Source organism: Lemur catta, chromosome 3 (assembly GCF_020740605.2).
Source record: "Lemur catta isolate mLemCat1 chromosome 3, mLemCat1.pri, whole genome shotgun sequence".
Classification (NCBI taxonomy): domain Eukaryota; kingdom Metazoa; phylum Chordata; class Mammalia; order Primates; family Lemuridae; genus Lemur; species Lemur catta.
The window spans coordinates 51843479-51860518 of record NC_059130.1 but is presented as its reverse complement, the minus strand read 5'-3'; the positions used below and the strand labels follow the sequence as shown (position 1 = coordinate 51860518).

General features: G+C 34.8%; 1 protein-coding gene across 2 annotated transcripts in view; it reads left to right on the top strand.

Annotated features, from left to right (window-relative positions):
- Positions 1–17040, top strand: part of ABCD3 (ATP binding cassette subfamily D member 3) — a 79522-nt gene that overhangs the window by 9116 nt on the left and 53366 nt on the right. The gene's annotated exons all lie outside the window — the stretch shown is intronic.

Below are 17040 nucleotides of genomic sequence, written 5' to 3'. Positions count from 1 at the left end.
ACATACTAAGATGGTTTGTAGTGTCTTAGGTAAAACAGGGAGAGGGTCAAAAGAAAGTGTTTTTTAAAAACATGCATTTCTTACCCTTTTGCTATATTGACAGTCAGTCTGGAGCGAATGCAGTTGAATTAAGTATAAAATTGAAAATAAAGCTCATCAAAGCATAATCAGCTAGTTTCATATCTATAAATAGATGTAGCAATCTCACCACTATAACAGTACCATGATAATAGACATAAAAGTGGATTATATGATTTACTCAATGCTTAAATTATTTTGACTTAATATTTCATACTTGTTGGCAATAAAAATAAATGCACTGTGTAGAATGAGGCAACTTCTCTAGGTAAATAATAATTTAGTTAGCATGTTGTGTGTATATGTCACTTCATGTGGCTATTTAAAAAAATGTACAATTTCTTAAACTTACGAAGTAAGCAGCATGAGACATGGTGTCTCCTGAGAAGGATATATGATTCTGTAAGTTTATCTTAATTTAGTGAATAGGACTAGACCTAAAAAGTTGTTTTAAAATTAAACACTATTTTAATGCTTCATAGTTTTAAGAATTAAACACTTTTACTTTATCAAAGTTAAGTATACAGTATAGAAAAACTGAATACTAGAAAAAGGAAGAGAGAAAACACCTATCATTTATCATGATTACTATCATATTTCATTGATTCTAAGATAGGCATTTTTTAAGACTACAAAAGGGTTATTAAAAATTTTTTTAAAAGGAAAAATAAGATAGGCATTTTTTCCCACATTTTAGCATCCTTTTTCACATTTTAACTTCTCTGAAGTTAGGATACAATTTACAACTGATGCGTTTAACTTCGATTAAAACAGTATTGGCACGTTGTTACATGTCCCTTTTACTATGCATACTTTTGCTTGTAAAAATACTGCATATCAGCTTGCATCAACTTCACATTTCTGACTCTAAATTCAGTGTTGTTGCCGTTCTTCAGTATATCTTGGAGGTAAGCTTAAGAAAAAAGCAGGAAAAGAAAAAATTAAGGTAGAATGAGATTTTTTCCTCATTCCAGAATAAGGGCTGGAGGAAGTATCTTGGCTTGACATCAGTAGGGAATCAATGAACTACTCAAAGAAAGGAACACAAAGATCATGCCACCGAGTTAGAGTTGAGTGCTTGTTGTGTATCAGATGCTGGATTTTCAGATGTTCGGTGTAGAGATGATTAAGAGCTCCTGTCTCAAGAGTTGGGGGATTTAATACAAGTCTGCACCTTAATTAATTAATTCAACATTTAAGTACTAATTGCTGAGGACACAGTGGTAAATAAAACAGGTCTCATTCTTGGTTCTTATAGTGGGAGAAGACAACTTGTTTCATGCTAGTTTTGTACTGGGTATTTAGGAAGATTAAAAATTAAATTAGACACGATTTTACCTGTTATGAAACTTGTAGACCATTTAAGAGAGAATCCTGTATCTTCACACCAAATTTCTAGTTAAAAAAAAAAACAACCCTGGTTATATTTTATTTAAAATATGGTTCTCTATTTATCTGTGAATACAGTTATGTTGCATCAGGAAATTAGATTTAAATCATTTTCAACTGTAGGACTCATTTGACTTTTTTACGCCCAGTAAGGTCCAAGATATGTTGTTTAGTAACGGGGTGGGGGGTGGGAAGCAAGTACAGGACAGAATAAGTGATAAGATCTCATTTTTTATTTAAGTGTCATAATTTCTAATTTAACTGTTGATGAATGACTACATTTCTGTCTGTATTTTATCAATGGTTCAACAAAATAGCTATTCTCCCTCCCCCCACTGGAGAATACATCAGTGTGGGAGGAAACATAACATTTATCACATACATTCTGTTGAATGTTTGTTGTATGTTAGTATGCTAGGCTTTGAGGTACTAAATTAAATGAACATTATTTCTAATCCCAGTCTTTGGGGACTACAAATACATAAAAAATTTGTACAACTCAGTATGACTAGACTCGTGGTAGGACCACAGTTCTATGAGCAGAGTTGGGCACATTTAATTCTGGTTGTTACCTTGGGGGTGGGAGGGGTCCACATTTGAGCTTGACCTTGACCTTGAGAGATATGTAGTGTTTTGCTAAGGGGTAAAAGGCATTCGGAAAACAGCTTGAGCAAAAGCGTAGAGTTAATGGAGTTATGATTTGAGAAGAAGGAACTGGAAGGACACAAAGCTGAGATATTACAGTAAACTATTGAATACTTATTGTTCTAAATATTTTATATTTAATCCTCATAAGTCTTTTGAGGTAATTGTTTTATTATCTTCATTTTATAGGTAAGGAATCAAATCAGAAAGGTAAAAAGGGTACCCGATTATGAGATTCCTTAGGTTTGAATTAGTCATGTGAAAGCTAAAAGACAGAAATAACACTTTCAAATCAAATTCTTTAAAATGAATTTAGGTTCAAAAGAATCATTCAGGGTTAAAAAAATTTTATATTAAATACAAAGTGAAATTAATAGTTAATTTTATTACAGTATATTAATATTAAAATATAGTCATTGCTTTAACAACATGGATATGTTCTGAGAAATGCATCATTAGGTGATACTGTCATCATGCGAATGTCATAGAGTGCACTTACACAAACCTAGATGGTGTATTCTCTTACACACCTAGGCTACATGGTATATATATGTAGCTCCTAGGCTACAAACTTGTACAGCATGTTAAACTGTACCGAATACTGTAGACAGTTGTAACACAGTGGTAAGTATTTGTGTGTCTAAATATATCTGAACATAGAAAAGGTACAGTAAAAATATGGTATAAAAGATACCTGTATAGGGCACTTACTATGAATGACGCTTGTAGGACTGGAAGTTGCTCTGTCTGAGTGAGGCATGAGTGAATGTAAAGGCCTATGGCATTAGTGTACACTACTGTAGATTATATAAACATTGTACACTTAGGTTATATTACATTTATAAAAAATTGTTTTTCTTTCTTCAATAATGTCACTGTCTTCCTCCTTCACTTCTTGTCCCACTGGAAGGTCTTCAGGGGCAATAACATGCATGGAGCTGTCATGTCCTATGATAACAATGCCTTCTGTAATACCTCCTGGGGCCACCTGCCTGAGTCTGTTTTACGGTTAACTTTTTTTTTATAAGTAGGAATACACTCTAAAGTAACATTTAAAAAGTACAGTATAGTAAATACATAAACCAGTGACAGTGATTTATTATCATTATCAAGCATTATGTACTATACACACTTGTTTCGTAAGACTGGCAGTGTAGTAGGTTTGTTTATATCAGCATCACCACATACATGTGAGTGATGCATTGTACTACAATGTTATGTCAGCTAGGAGGTCACTAGGTGATAGGAGCTTTTCAGCTCCATTATGATCTTACGAGACCACTGTAATATATGTGGTCTGTCGTCAACTAGACATTGTTATGTGGCACATGAGTACATTATAATCATGGTGAAATATTCTTTTTTTTTAATGGTGAAATGCTCTTAAGAGGTTTTAAAAACCCTTTTCATTGTAGATTAAACCACAGACACAGAACATATGTAACAGTGGCTTTTTTTAATAAAACAAAATACTTTTGTAACCACCACCAAGGTTGAGAGATGGATCTTTGCAGACACTGCAGAAGTCTTCCATATGCCCTTTCCCAATCACAGTACCTTTCCTCTCACTAAAAGTAACTGCTATCTTGACTTCTATAGTAATTGAATTTTTGCATTTCCTTATAAGTTTGTCACCCAAATGTGCATTCTTGAATATTGTGTATTCTGACTGCTCCATTTACCTGTCCTGTCCTTAGTATCTCTCCCTCTCCTTGAGCCTATCTGTTCCCTGGGACACAACAGTACTGAAAACAGGCCAACTAATAACCCTACGATGGCCTCTAAGTGTTTAAATGAAAGGAAGAGTTACGCATCTCTCACTTTAAATCAAAAACTCGAAATGATTAAGTTTAGTGAGGAAGGCATGTGGAAAGCCAAGATGGGAGTTAGCCACGTTGTGAATGAAGAGGAAAAGTTCTTAAAGGAAATTTAAAGTTCTACTCTGGTAAACACATGGATGATAAGAATGCAACAGCTTTATTGCTGATATAGAGAGGGTTTTAGTAGTCTGGATAAATCAAACCGGCCACAGCATTCGCTTAAGCTAAAGCCTAATCCAGAGCAAGGTCCTAACACTTTTCAATTCTGTGAAGGCTGAGAGAGGTGAGGAAGCTGCAGACCAAAAGTTTGAAGCTAGCAGGTATTGTTTCATGAGGTTTAAGGAAAGAAGCTGTCTCTCTAAAGCGCAAAGTGAAGCAGCAAGTTATCCAGAAGATCTAGCTAAGATAATTGATGAAGGTGGCTACACTAAACCACAGATTTTCAATTTAGACAAAATAGCTTTCCATTGGAAGAAGATGACCTCTAGCTAGAGACAAGGACTTTCATAGATAGAGAGACGAAGTCAATGCCTCCCTTCAGAGCTTCAAAGAATAAGCTGACTCTTTGGTTAGGAGCTAATGCTGCTGGTGACTTTAGTTTTATTTACCATTCTGAAAATCCTAGGGTCCTAAAGAATTATGCTAAATCTCCTCTGCCTGTGCTCTAGAAACGGAATGACAAAGCCTGGATAACAGCACATCTGTTTACAGCATGGCTTATTGAATATTTTAAACCCACTGTTGAGACCCACTGCCAGAAAAAAGATTGTTTTTAATTTATTATGTTACTGCTCATTGACCGGGTACCTAGTCACCTAGGAGCTCTGATGGAGATGCACAGACACTGCTGCCATTCAGGTCTTGTAGCTGTTGGTAGGTTGTCATCAACAACTACATATTGTCATTTATTTTACTAGTTTTGTTGTATATGTTGTCCATGAGTTTTTGGTTTTGCCATCCTAGTTGCTCAGTCTGGGTTTTCTTTTTTTTTTTTTTTTTTTGAGAGGTGGGAGATGGATTCAAGGAGATTAAAAAATTGTTCCATTCATCTCAGATCACTGGAATAATATATAAATGCTGGTAGGATAATTGCTTAGCCACTGGAAATAAGATAAAATGAGATCTACACCTCACACCATATGTAAGAATAAATCCATTAAAGAAAAATGCCAGGGAAAAAACCATGGGTGAATTCCACTGTAACCTGGGTGTAGGGAAAGCCTTTTTAAGTATGACTCAAAAATCCCGCTACAACAAAAGAAAATATTGATGAATTTGACAATATAAAATTAAAAAGCTTGTGTGTGTCAAAAACTCACCATAATGTCAAAAGAAAATGACAAACTTGTAGAATATGTCTGTAATGTATGTTTATCACAGATAAGGGTTAATATATATGAATGATCCTTAAACATATGATTGACATTACTAAAAATGAGAAATGTAAATTTAATCTATATACTAAGATACTATTTCACATATTACGTTGGCAAAAATTTAAACATGTACTTTATTGGTGAAGCTGTGGAGAAGCTGGAATCTTTTACACTGCTGTAAAGTTATAGCCTTTATGGAGAGGAATTTGACTATAGCTAGCAAAACTACATATGCGTTTACCTATTGATTCAACAGTCCACTGAGGATACGGCTCTGATAGTATGCAAATACATATGTGTAAGGTTATTCATTAGAACATTGCTTGTTATTACAAACTAATGTTCTTACATAAACAACCTAAATGATCTTACATAATAGGTGATTGAATAAACTATGGTCCTTACACATAATATAGGGCTGTGGAGCTATTAAAAAGAATAAAGATGCTTTCTATGGACCGCTAGGGAGTGATTTCTAGGAAATATTATTAAGTGAAAAAGCAAAGTGCAAAAGACTGTGGTATGCTACCTTTTATGTGAGAAAGAAGGGAAAATCAAATATATACGTATCTGCTCATTTTGTATAAAAAGAAACAGGATGGATAAATCAGAAAGTGATGAAGTTGGTTGCGTAGAGGGCATGAGTGAGAACAGGGTGGAAAGGAAGAGGGTGGTGGAACAGGGTAAGAAGATATTGGGACAATTGGAGAAATTTGCATATGGTTTGATTAGTTTTAGTATTTTATCGATGTTAATTTCCTGATCTTGATAATTATACTGTAGTTATATAAGAGAAAGTTCTTGTTTTTAGAAAATAAACACTGAAGTATTTAGGGGTAGCTTAAACTCATGGTTTAGAAAAAGTGTGTGTGGAGAGAGAAAAGAATAATAAAACAAATGTGGTGAAATGTAATTGGATATCTTGATGGAAGGTATGAGAATTCTGTAGCTTTCTTGTAAGTTTGCAATCATATAAAATTTAAGTTTTTTTTTAGAAGCTATGCAATTTCTATAAGCGATTTTCACATAATCCCCTTTGTAAGATGTTTCATGTGGCTTTTCTGCCTTTATTCTAAGGGACTTGGATATTTTGATAAAGGAACACTATTTTATAGATGCTGTGGAAGATCCCTATTTTATGAATGCAGTGACTCTTACAAACAGGTTATAAAATGTGCCTGAGTTAATCAACTCTTGCATTGGTATTACTTGTATCTAGATTTTAGAATCAACATGTTGGGATTTTGGTGAGGATTGCTTCTGATCTATAGATCAATTCTATATTGGTCATTTTGTTTTCCTTTTTTTTTTGATCAGTCTTGCCATGATTTCATGAAATGTCTTAATTGTTTAAAAATCCAACTTTTAATTTTTACTTTTCCTCTTTGTTGTGTTTTTTATTTAATTATTTTTTGCTTCTCTATTTTTTTTCTACTTCAATTAATTTTATTTTTCTAATATTCTGAGATAGATTACAAATTTTCGGACTTGTTTTTTTTTTTTTTTTTTTTTTTTTTTGAGACAGAGTCTCACTTTGTTGCCTGGGCTAGAGTGAGTGCCATGGCATCAGCCTAGCTCACAGCAACCTCACACTCCTGGACTTAAGCGATCCTACTGCCTCAGCCTCCCGAGTAGCTGGGACTACAGGCATGCGCCACCATGCCCGGCTAATTTTTTCTATATATATTTTTAGTTGTCCAGATAATTTTTATTTCTATTTTTAGTAGAGACAGGGTCTCGCTCAGGTTGGTCTCAAACTCCTGACCTCGAGCGATCCACCCAACTCGGCCTCCCAGAGGGCTAGGATTACAGGCGGCATCAGCCTAGCTCACAGCAACCTCGAATTCCTGGGCTCAAGCTATCCTCCTGCCTCAGCCTCCCGAGTAGCTGGGACTACAGGCATGCGCCACCATGCCTGGCTAATTTTTTCTATATATATTTTTAGCTGTCCATATAATTTCTTTCTATTTTTAGTAGAGACAGGGTCTTGCTCTTGCTCAGGCTGGTCTCGAACTCCTGAGCTCAAATGATCCACCCGCCTCGGCCTCCCAGAGTGCTAGGATTACAGACGTGAGCCACCGTGCCCAGCCATAAAGTTTTTTTTAAGCACTGCTTTAGTTGAAGCTTAAGTTAGGTAAACTTTTTCTTTTTGTAAATATACTATTAGTTATGTATATCATTCATTTCACAATATTTTCTGATTTCTTTGACCTGTGACTTTTCACAAGAGTATCTCTTTATTTATGTCAATTATGTATTGCTATATAAGCCACCCCAAAATTCAATGGTTTTAAATAGTTATTTTTTACCCTCAATTCTGTGGGTGGCTAGGCAGTTCTGCTGGTTTTATCTAGGTTAACTTGTGAGGCTGTTGATCTTTTTTTTTTTTTTTTTCATTATTTCATTTTTGTCCCTTCTAGTAGTTTGCAAGTTATTTTTTTTCTTTTTTTCCTTTACTGGTTACCCTAGAAATTTTGACATGCATTTCACTTTTTAAATCTAAATGTTAATCATTAATACTTATCATCCTCCCAGACAGTAAAAGTACTTAAAATACTATCTCAATCTACTTTCCTACTGATTTATATGCATTTAGTGTGGTATAATTTTTTTCAGCTGTGAGAAATATGTTAAACATATTGATTATATGTTTAATTTCAGTTGTATGTTTTATTTTTAGAAATTCCATTTGGTTCTCTCAGATCAGTGTTACTGTTATGACTTTCTCTTGGTAGGTATCTTTTTTTTAAAAAAACTGTGTATTTAAAAAAATATAGTCAGTATTGTTTTATAGGGTGTGTCTGGAAATGCCAACATCTGAATCTTCTTGGATCTATTTCTGTTCTATTTAAAATTAATTGTCAGAATAATTTTGAGGCACTTATAGTAAGTGCCTTTTAAGAGCAAAGTTTGCTTCTTTAGGTGCTTAGGAGTAATGTCAGTCAGGGAACAACTTAAACCAAGTTCCTTAAGGGCACATTTAAAGTTTTTGGTACAGTATCTTAATAAACAAAAGCAAGACTCACATTTCAGATTTTATGTTTTTATTTCCCAAAGGATTTACATCATTGTATTTCCACATCATTGTCATGTTAATGCCTTCCAAATCAACATCTCTACTCATGGGCTTCAAATCTAAACTTTTTATTGTCTTCAGGAGAATTCCATATAGTTATCTTACTGGAATGTAAAATTAACATGTTTAATTATTGTTTCTGTGAATGCTTCTTTTACTGTTATTCTTTATTATGGTCAATGAGATCCCTGTCCTTCAGTCACACAGGGTACAAACTGTCCGTGAGACCTGGGGAAAAATATTTTGCCTTTCAGGGTATCAGTTTGGAGCTGATGGCTTCTAAATACTTCTTCTATACACAGTTCTGAGTTTGTGGTCTTCTCTCTCTCTCATTTCCATATTCATTTAGTTTCTAACTCCTGTCTATTCCCTCTCCCTGTCATTTCTAGTAATTTTCCTGCTTGTTTCTTCCCATTCCCATACCCACTGCTTTTGTTCAGGTGTTCATCATCTCTGACCTAGGGATAATCAATTGGGTGCCTAATATATTCTAGTCACTGCAGGCAGAGATCATCTGAGGTAGATATTATTGTCCCCACTCAGTTTTTTTCTCAGTCACAGACTGAGTGAATAGTGTAATAATAATCACTAACATTTTTTGACTCTTCACCGCATGTCAGGCTCTATAATAAGCACTTTACATGTTCTAGCTGATGGTATTATTGTTTCCACTTTGCAAAAGAGAAAACTAAGGTACAGAGAGATTACATAATTTGCCAAAAGTCCCAGGGCTAACACACGGTAGAATTGGAATTCTAATCCAGGAAGTCTTTCTCCAGAGCCATACTTCAAACTATCGGTCTACTATTATAATCAGCATTTGAACAGATTTAGTCTGACTCTAAAATGTATGTATTTTTTATACGTCATAGTAGAAAGGACTGTTTTCCTTTCCCCTTACATACTCTGCCCTCTTAAGAAAACAGTTCTTTTGCTAATGATGTTCCTTTGATGTAGAATATCATATCATTCTTTTTATCACCCCACCCTAAATCCTGTTCATTTTTTAAGCCTAAATTTAGATTTCAGAATCTTTCTAGAATAAAGTTTTTACTTTTTTCTCCCCTTGGGTTTAACATCAGTTGTTCTTGCCTTTCATAGCACCTTGCTTAGATCTTAATACTTTCATACTATAGTTGCTTATTTGTATTTTTCTCTAGCTAGATTGTAAACTTGTTGAGGGCAAGTATGATACCTGTTAATCTTTGAATCCTTTTGATATACCTGGGGATCCTGTGGTATATAGTAGGGTCTTGACGAAAGTTTATAGAATTTCTACTTTCATATTTTTATTTCACAATGCTATTGCCTTAATTATTCTAAATTGGTGGTTTTTTAATTTAAAAAAAGTAAGTGAAATAAAAGGCAATTCACTTTCTTTAATATATCAGATAATTTGGTATGAAGGCCCTGTATAATTTATTCCTGTCCATAACTGCCCATTTCTAAGCTTTCTTATCCTCACTGTGTACCCAGCATATTTGTGGCTTCTTCCCTTCTCTTTCCATCTTTTCACCATGGTAGTGCTTCTGAGATGATTTATAATTCCAGTGGATCAGACACCTCAATGTTTGACATAATCACTCTGTGACATGGCTTTAACTTCTTTAGGGCATTTTCAAAAATGAAGTCTTATCCCTAAAAGATGAACAGTTGCCACCAACGAGGACATTTAGAAGAATGAAATTTAATCTATGAAAAATTCTCCAAGGAAAAACAAAAGTTTTGGATTAGTCCTCTTAGTTGTCATAAATGGCTCCCCGAGTGACTACTTACTGACTTAAATTTAGATGTATAATGTTTGCTATAGGTATACATTGTTAGAAAACCTGCATCAGTATTACTAAATGAGGATATTGTCATTAGGATTTGGCTTTTAGGATATTTCTACTCTTGGCCTCTGTTGTCTATTTCCAGGTCTTCATCCTTATGATGATATAAAAATCATATTATGCTAATTGTGAAAACCTCAAGAGTTTTTAAAAAAATTTTTTACTTGTGTGCAAGTTATGTTTTATTTTTAAATGTGACCTTACTGAGTCACCAAGGGGTGTTTTTGTAAGCACTTCAGCTGTCAGTGATAAGTAATTTGTGCCCAAGTAAGGGTCTTTTAGTGTAGAATTCTGATTATATTCAAAATTAGATAAAACATTCAGGTTATTTAGAAAAATTCTGGATACTAGGAGGAATGCAGTTATGGCAGTTACTGTTTTTAAAAAAAGTAGATTCAAATGTAGCTGAACTTCTGAGCATTTATTTTGAAATGGTACCTTTAAAAAATTGTCTTATCCAATGTGTTTCATGAAGAACATACCCTCAAACTCTTCAGATTGCTTCTCATAGGAAGCTGCTGTCTCATTCACTTGTTCCATTTGGTTAGCTCTGGCAGGGTTCACAGGTTCATATCTGCTCACTTAGATCTTTCCTCATTGTTGACAAACTCCAAAAGACTTGGCCTGACTCCCTTTTTAATTTTTTTTTTTATTTTGAAAGGAAATTTACTAACATACTGAAACAATTTAGGAGGCAAACAATATAAAAGTTTTAGTACCTACCATGTGCCAGGCATAGTTGTAGGCATTGGTAGCGATGAATAAGACATGGCCCCTGCTGATGAGGGGACAGATTGCTGATGAGGGAACACAGAGGGTAGGTAATACACACTGAGGGGAGAGAATGGACAGAGAAGGCTTCTAAAACAGTTCACCGTGTAATTTATTCTAACCAGCACAGTTTTGAGACTGAAAGGACGTGCAGTTACTCATTATATCAGGGCAACAGGTGTAAACAAGGACCATTCTGGGCAAACAGATACAGATGGTCACTTTATTTCAAGAAGCTATGTGTTTACATGCATCTCTTTACCAACATAAAAAAAAAAAAAAGAAGCCATGTGCTGACTTTTAAAGACAAGTAGGAATTAAACAAGTTGATTGTTTTAAGCAGAAGGAGTAATATGTAAAGAAATAGTGAGGTGAGAGAAAGCGTACTATTAGGTTAAAGCAAGTCCAGTTGCCATTTTATAAGTGAGAAATGGTCAAATCATTGCAATTTCACATAGTTTAACCTGATACATTAAGGTAACTTGAGCACAAAGTATTTGTACTTGGGCAGGAGGGGAATCTGGAAAAGAGAACAGGATCCAGATCATGAAGTTCTCTGAGTACCATACTATTGAATTTAGATTTTATTCTGAAAGTGATTATGCTTATATTTATTTTAAAAATTTTTTATAAAGTATTTATTTAATTTTAAATAGGCAGTACATGCTCATGGTCTGAAATTTTTTTAAAAAGCTGTTAGTATAAGTGAGAATAGTCTGTAGTTTTGTGTATGTACAAGTTTTGTTAGGTTTTGGTGGCAATGTTTTATTTGCAGCAAAAATGATGTGGAAGCTTTCTTTTATCTATGCCCAGGAACAGTTAAAGCATTGGAATTATCTTTTCATTGAGGGTTTTGTAGAATTCCGCAGTAAATATTTTGGGTTTGATGTCTTAGGGAGTGGAGTGGGTAGAAGGTGGCTATCTCTTGGACAACTTTCTCAATTTCTCAGTTTTTCAGTCTATTTAGTTTTTTGTTTGTTTGTTTCTGCTGGGGATCGGGTTTGAAAAATTCTATTTTTCTAGAAAATTATCTCTTCCGTGCAGGTTTTCACATTTCTTTATATAAAGGTGAAGCAGGCTGGGCACGGGGGCTCATGCCTGTAATCCTAGTACTCTGGGAGGACGAGGCAGGAGGATTGCTTGATCTCAGGAGTTCGAGACCAGCCTGAGCAAGAGTGAGACCCCAGCTCTACTAAAAATAGAAAAAATTAGCCAGGTGTGGTGGTGCATACCTGTAGTTCCTGCTACTTGGGAGGCTGAGGCAGGAGGATCACTTGAGCCCAGGAGTTTGAGGTTGCTGTAAGCTAGGCTGACGCCATGGCATTCACCCAGGCAACAGAGTGAGACTCTGCCTCAAAAAAAAAAGAAAAAGCTGAAAAATAAGTCTTTTTTTTTATTTCTTAATTTCATCTAGTTTTGTGCTTATTTCTTTATTTTTCATCTTATGTTTTTGTACTGCTTTTCATTTTAAAACTAGATTATTTCCCAAAGAACCAATTCTTGGTTTTTTTATTGATTCTTCTGCTTTCCCTTGTATTTATTGTTCCTTTTAAACTTTTGGTTGGATGCTTAAATTATGAATCTTTTTTCTTTTTTATTGAATTAAATAAGGTTATGAGCATTACCTTAGTTGAATTCCACAGGATATGTATTTTGTGTACATATATGAGGTCTATACATATGTGCAGTTATATATTTGTGTAGGTACATGTGTGTATATATATGTACAGTAAATATATACATACACACATACCATATTTGATGTGGCTGTGGAAATGAATTGGAAGAGAATAGAGACTAATGATAAGGAAACTACGTAGAAAGCATGTGAAACTATTATAATAGAGGCAGAGGAAATATTTCAAGTATATGAAAAAATGCTTAACATCCCTAATAATCAGGGAAATGCAAATCAAAACTGCAATGAGATATTACCCCACACCTGTTTGGATGGCTATTATCGAAAAGACAAAAAATAAACATTGGTGAGGATGTGGAGAAAAGAAATCTCTTGTACACTGTTGGTGGGAATGTAAATTAGTATGGCCATTATGGAAAACAGTTATGGAGATTCCTCAAAAAAGTTAAAAATAGAACTATCATATGATCCAGCAATCCTACCTCAATTATACATCCAAAGGAAAAGAGATATCATCCAAATTGATATCTCAAAGATGTCTGCACTTTCATGTTCATTGCAGTATTATTCACAATAGTCAGAATGTGGAATCTACTTAAGTGTCCATGGACAGATGAATGAATAAAGAAAATGTGGTATATACAATGGAATATATTCAGTCTTTAAAAAGAAGCAAATCCTGTCATTTGCAACAACATGGATGAACCTGGAGGATATTATGCTAAGTTAAATAAACAAGACACAGAAAAACAAATACTGCATGATTTCACATGTGGAATCTAAAAAAGTCTAATTTAGAAAAGCAGAGAGTAGAATGGTGGTTGCCAGGGGCTGGGGGTTGGGGAAAATGGGGAAATATTGGTCAAAGGGTACTAAGTTTCAGTCATGCAAGATGCATAAGTTGTAATGCTCTCATGAGGGTGAATATAGTTTGCTAGTGGTAATTATTTTACAATGTATATGTATATTAAAACAAAATCCTAAAAATTAAAATAATAAAAATGTCATAACGCTTACTGCTAATAAACATACAAGTTGGTATTTATAGAGAGAAACAGGGATCCATGCAATACAACTGGTCACAAAAATAAATATACTTTTAAGTTTGATACATATATACATGTAAATACATATATATACATATATACACACACACACATACATACACACACACACATACACCTATATACATACATACACACCTACACCCACACCCAGCAATGGGCCGCATGATCAGTCAGCTCTCCCATCACTTTTCAGTCTTCAAGCTTCCATGAAATACCTTGTTCAGAGCTCACCATGACATCTTATAAGGCCCTCACTTGGCCTGAACACATAATCTACATATAAGTCCTATTTTCTTTGATCAGTCTGTGGCAGTGAAAATAGTACATTACCATGTTGCTCTGTTATTTTCACAATTTCAAACCAGTTTCTTTAAAAGATTTCTGTTTCTCAGAAATTCTGTTAAAGCACCTTTCACCTGTAATTGACTATTAAAAATTTTAGTGACAGAAAAATTCAGTATGAGTACAAAAGTTGAAGTAGATGATTTTCTTAGTTTTACACTAATACACATCAACCTAATCCAAGTTTTAATGCAGCACGTTTGTTCATCATGCATATGATCTCTAGATGATCAGTTAGCAACCATTCCAACACAAATACTGGCACCAGAATCTGTCGTGGTATGGTACTTACTCAGATAACCCAGAATGTGCTTATACTAATATATTTATAATTTATCAACCCGAATGAAAACACAAAGTTAGAAACTTCTCATAGAACTTTAAGACTGTAAAGACTGTATCTTCAGACCCACTGTCTCTAGGTCCTAGAGATACTGTTCTAAGCCACCTGATTCAAAACCATGACGTCAGCTATCACCCTTTGTCTGATGACTTCCTGAATCTCTAGCATCCTCCTCTTTCCTGAGCTCCTAACTTGAATATATGATTTTTAAGAAGGCATCTGTACCTGGATTTAATGAAAACATTTTAAACCTGTTTTGTCTATGTCTGAACTTACCTTTCCACCCCAAATCTATTCTTCCATTTTCCCTTACCAGATTTAAGCCCTAACTCAGTGAATGTACCTTTATCTGCCAGCTACCCAAACAATAAACCTGGGAGTTATTCTAAGAGAATTCTTCCTTTGTCATATCCTTCATTTCCAATATCTCTCTGTGCTCTTCTTTCCCTCTCTAATGCTATAATTTCAATGCAGGCCATCAAAATTTCTCATGTGAAAAATCTCCATGTTGTTTTCCATAATGGCCTTACTATTAATAATTTACGTTCCCATCAACAGTGTACGAGAGTTTCCTTTCCTCCACATCCTTCCCAACACTTTCCTTTTGTCTTTTTGGTAATAGCCATCCTAACAGGTGTGAGGTAATATCTCATTGCAGTTTTGATTTGCATTTTCCTAATTAATAGAGATCTTGAGCACTTTTTCATATACCTTTTGGCCATTTGTATGTCTTTTGAGAAATGTCTGTTCAGATCCTTTGCTCATTTTTAATTGGGTTATTTTCTTGCTTGTTGAGTTGTTTGTGTTCCTTATATATTTTGGATATTAACCTGTTTTCAGATCTGTGGTTGCATATATTTCTCCCATTCCATAGATTGTCTCTTCACTCTGTTGATTATTACCTTTGCTGTACTAAAATGCATTTTCTGAAACAGTTTTACAATTCATAAATAATTTTAAACAGGTAAATAATCCTGTAATACAATTGAAATTAGAAATGATAATAAACCTAAGCACTTTTTAAAATAAGAGTGTCTATTGAATTGTAGTTAAATTTGGCTTTCTAGCCTTGTTTAGTGACCTGGTATCTTATTACTGAAAGTGTACATTCTGCACATCATTGGAGCTCAATTAGATTTTTACTATAGAGGGTTAAGTAGTACATGAACCCTGGTAGACACACAGAGATGTACCAACTAGATATCCGTTTAAAGAAGGACTTACTACCCAGCTGTGAGGAATTTGGAATCCAGGCAGCCCCTTCTGCCCAATGCCTTAGGGTTGGCCTTAGCTGTTGAGAGCCCCCATCACAAATTCCCTGAGGCAGTATGCATTTGCAGACAGACCAAGACAGAGGTATAAAGACCTGGCCATAGCATACTTTTAGTTCTTTGAGGTATTTCTGTACTGCTTTCCATAGAGGTTGTAGTAGTTTGCAGTCCCACCAGCAGTGTATGAGTGTTCCTATCTCTCTGCATCTATGCCAGCATTTGTTGTTTTGGGACTTTTTGATAAAAGCCATTCTCACTGGAATTAAGTGAGAATCTCATTGCAGTTTTGATTTGCATTTCCCTGATTATTAGAGATGTTGAGCATTTTTTCATATGTTTCTTGGCCATTAGTCTATCTTCTTTTGAAGTTTCTGTTCATGTCTTTTGCCTACTTTTTAATGGGATTGTTTTATTTTTTTCTTGTTGATTTGCTTGAGTTCTTTATAGATTCTAGTTGTCAGCCCTGTATCAGATGTATAGCATGCAAATATTTTTCTCCCATTCTGTAGGTTGTCTGTTCGCTCTAACGATTCTTTCTTTGGCTGTGTAGAAGCTTTTTTGTTTGATCAGGTCCCATTTATTTATTTTTATTGTAGCTGTGATTGCTTTTGGGGTCTTCTTCATAATTTCTTTGCCTAGGCCGATGTGTACAAGAGTTTTTCCAACCAACATTTTCTTCTAGAATTCTTGTGGTTTCATGCCTTAGGTTTAAATCAGTTATCCATTGTGAGTTGATTTTTGTGAGAGGCAAGAGGTGCAGATCCTGTTTCAGTCTTCTACATGTGGCTATCCAATTTTCTCGGCACCATTTATTGAATAGGGATTCTTTTCCCCAGTGTATGTTTTTGTCTGCTTTGTCAAAGATCAGATGGCTATATGAGGTGGTTTTATATCTGGGTTCTCTCTTCTGATCCATTGGTCTGTGTCTCTGTTTTTGTGCCAGTACCATGCTGTTTTCATTATTATAGCCTTGTAGTATAGTTTGAAGTCTGGTAAATTGATGCCCCACAGAGCACTCTGATGGACAGAAAGTACTTTCTTTAGAGCTTTCTATCTGGGTGGCTGATATTTTGCTGGGACTGCATCACAGTTTAAGTTCTACCCAAACGTGCTTTCACTGCCTTCCATTCACAGGTGTTGATCCCTAATAAACATTTTATACCCCAAATACCATAATCAACTGAACTTTGAGGAAACCAATCTGCAATAGCTTCTGATCTCGTAGGAACTAGTTTACTGGCAAAAAAAAATACATCAAACGACATTAAAAATGTGGTCGATGTTATGTAAAAGCACAGGGTGCCATGGTAATTTTCTTATATTAAGAAAAAGGATCTAAGCCTGGTTAATTATATTGTGTAGAGAGGTAGCCTGGATCAGTAGTAGAGTAT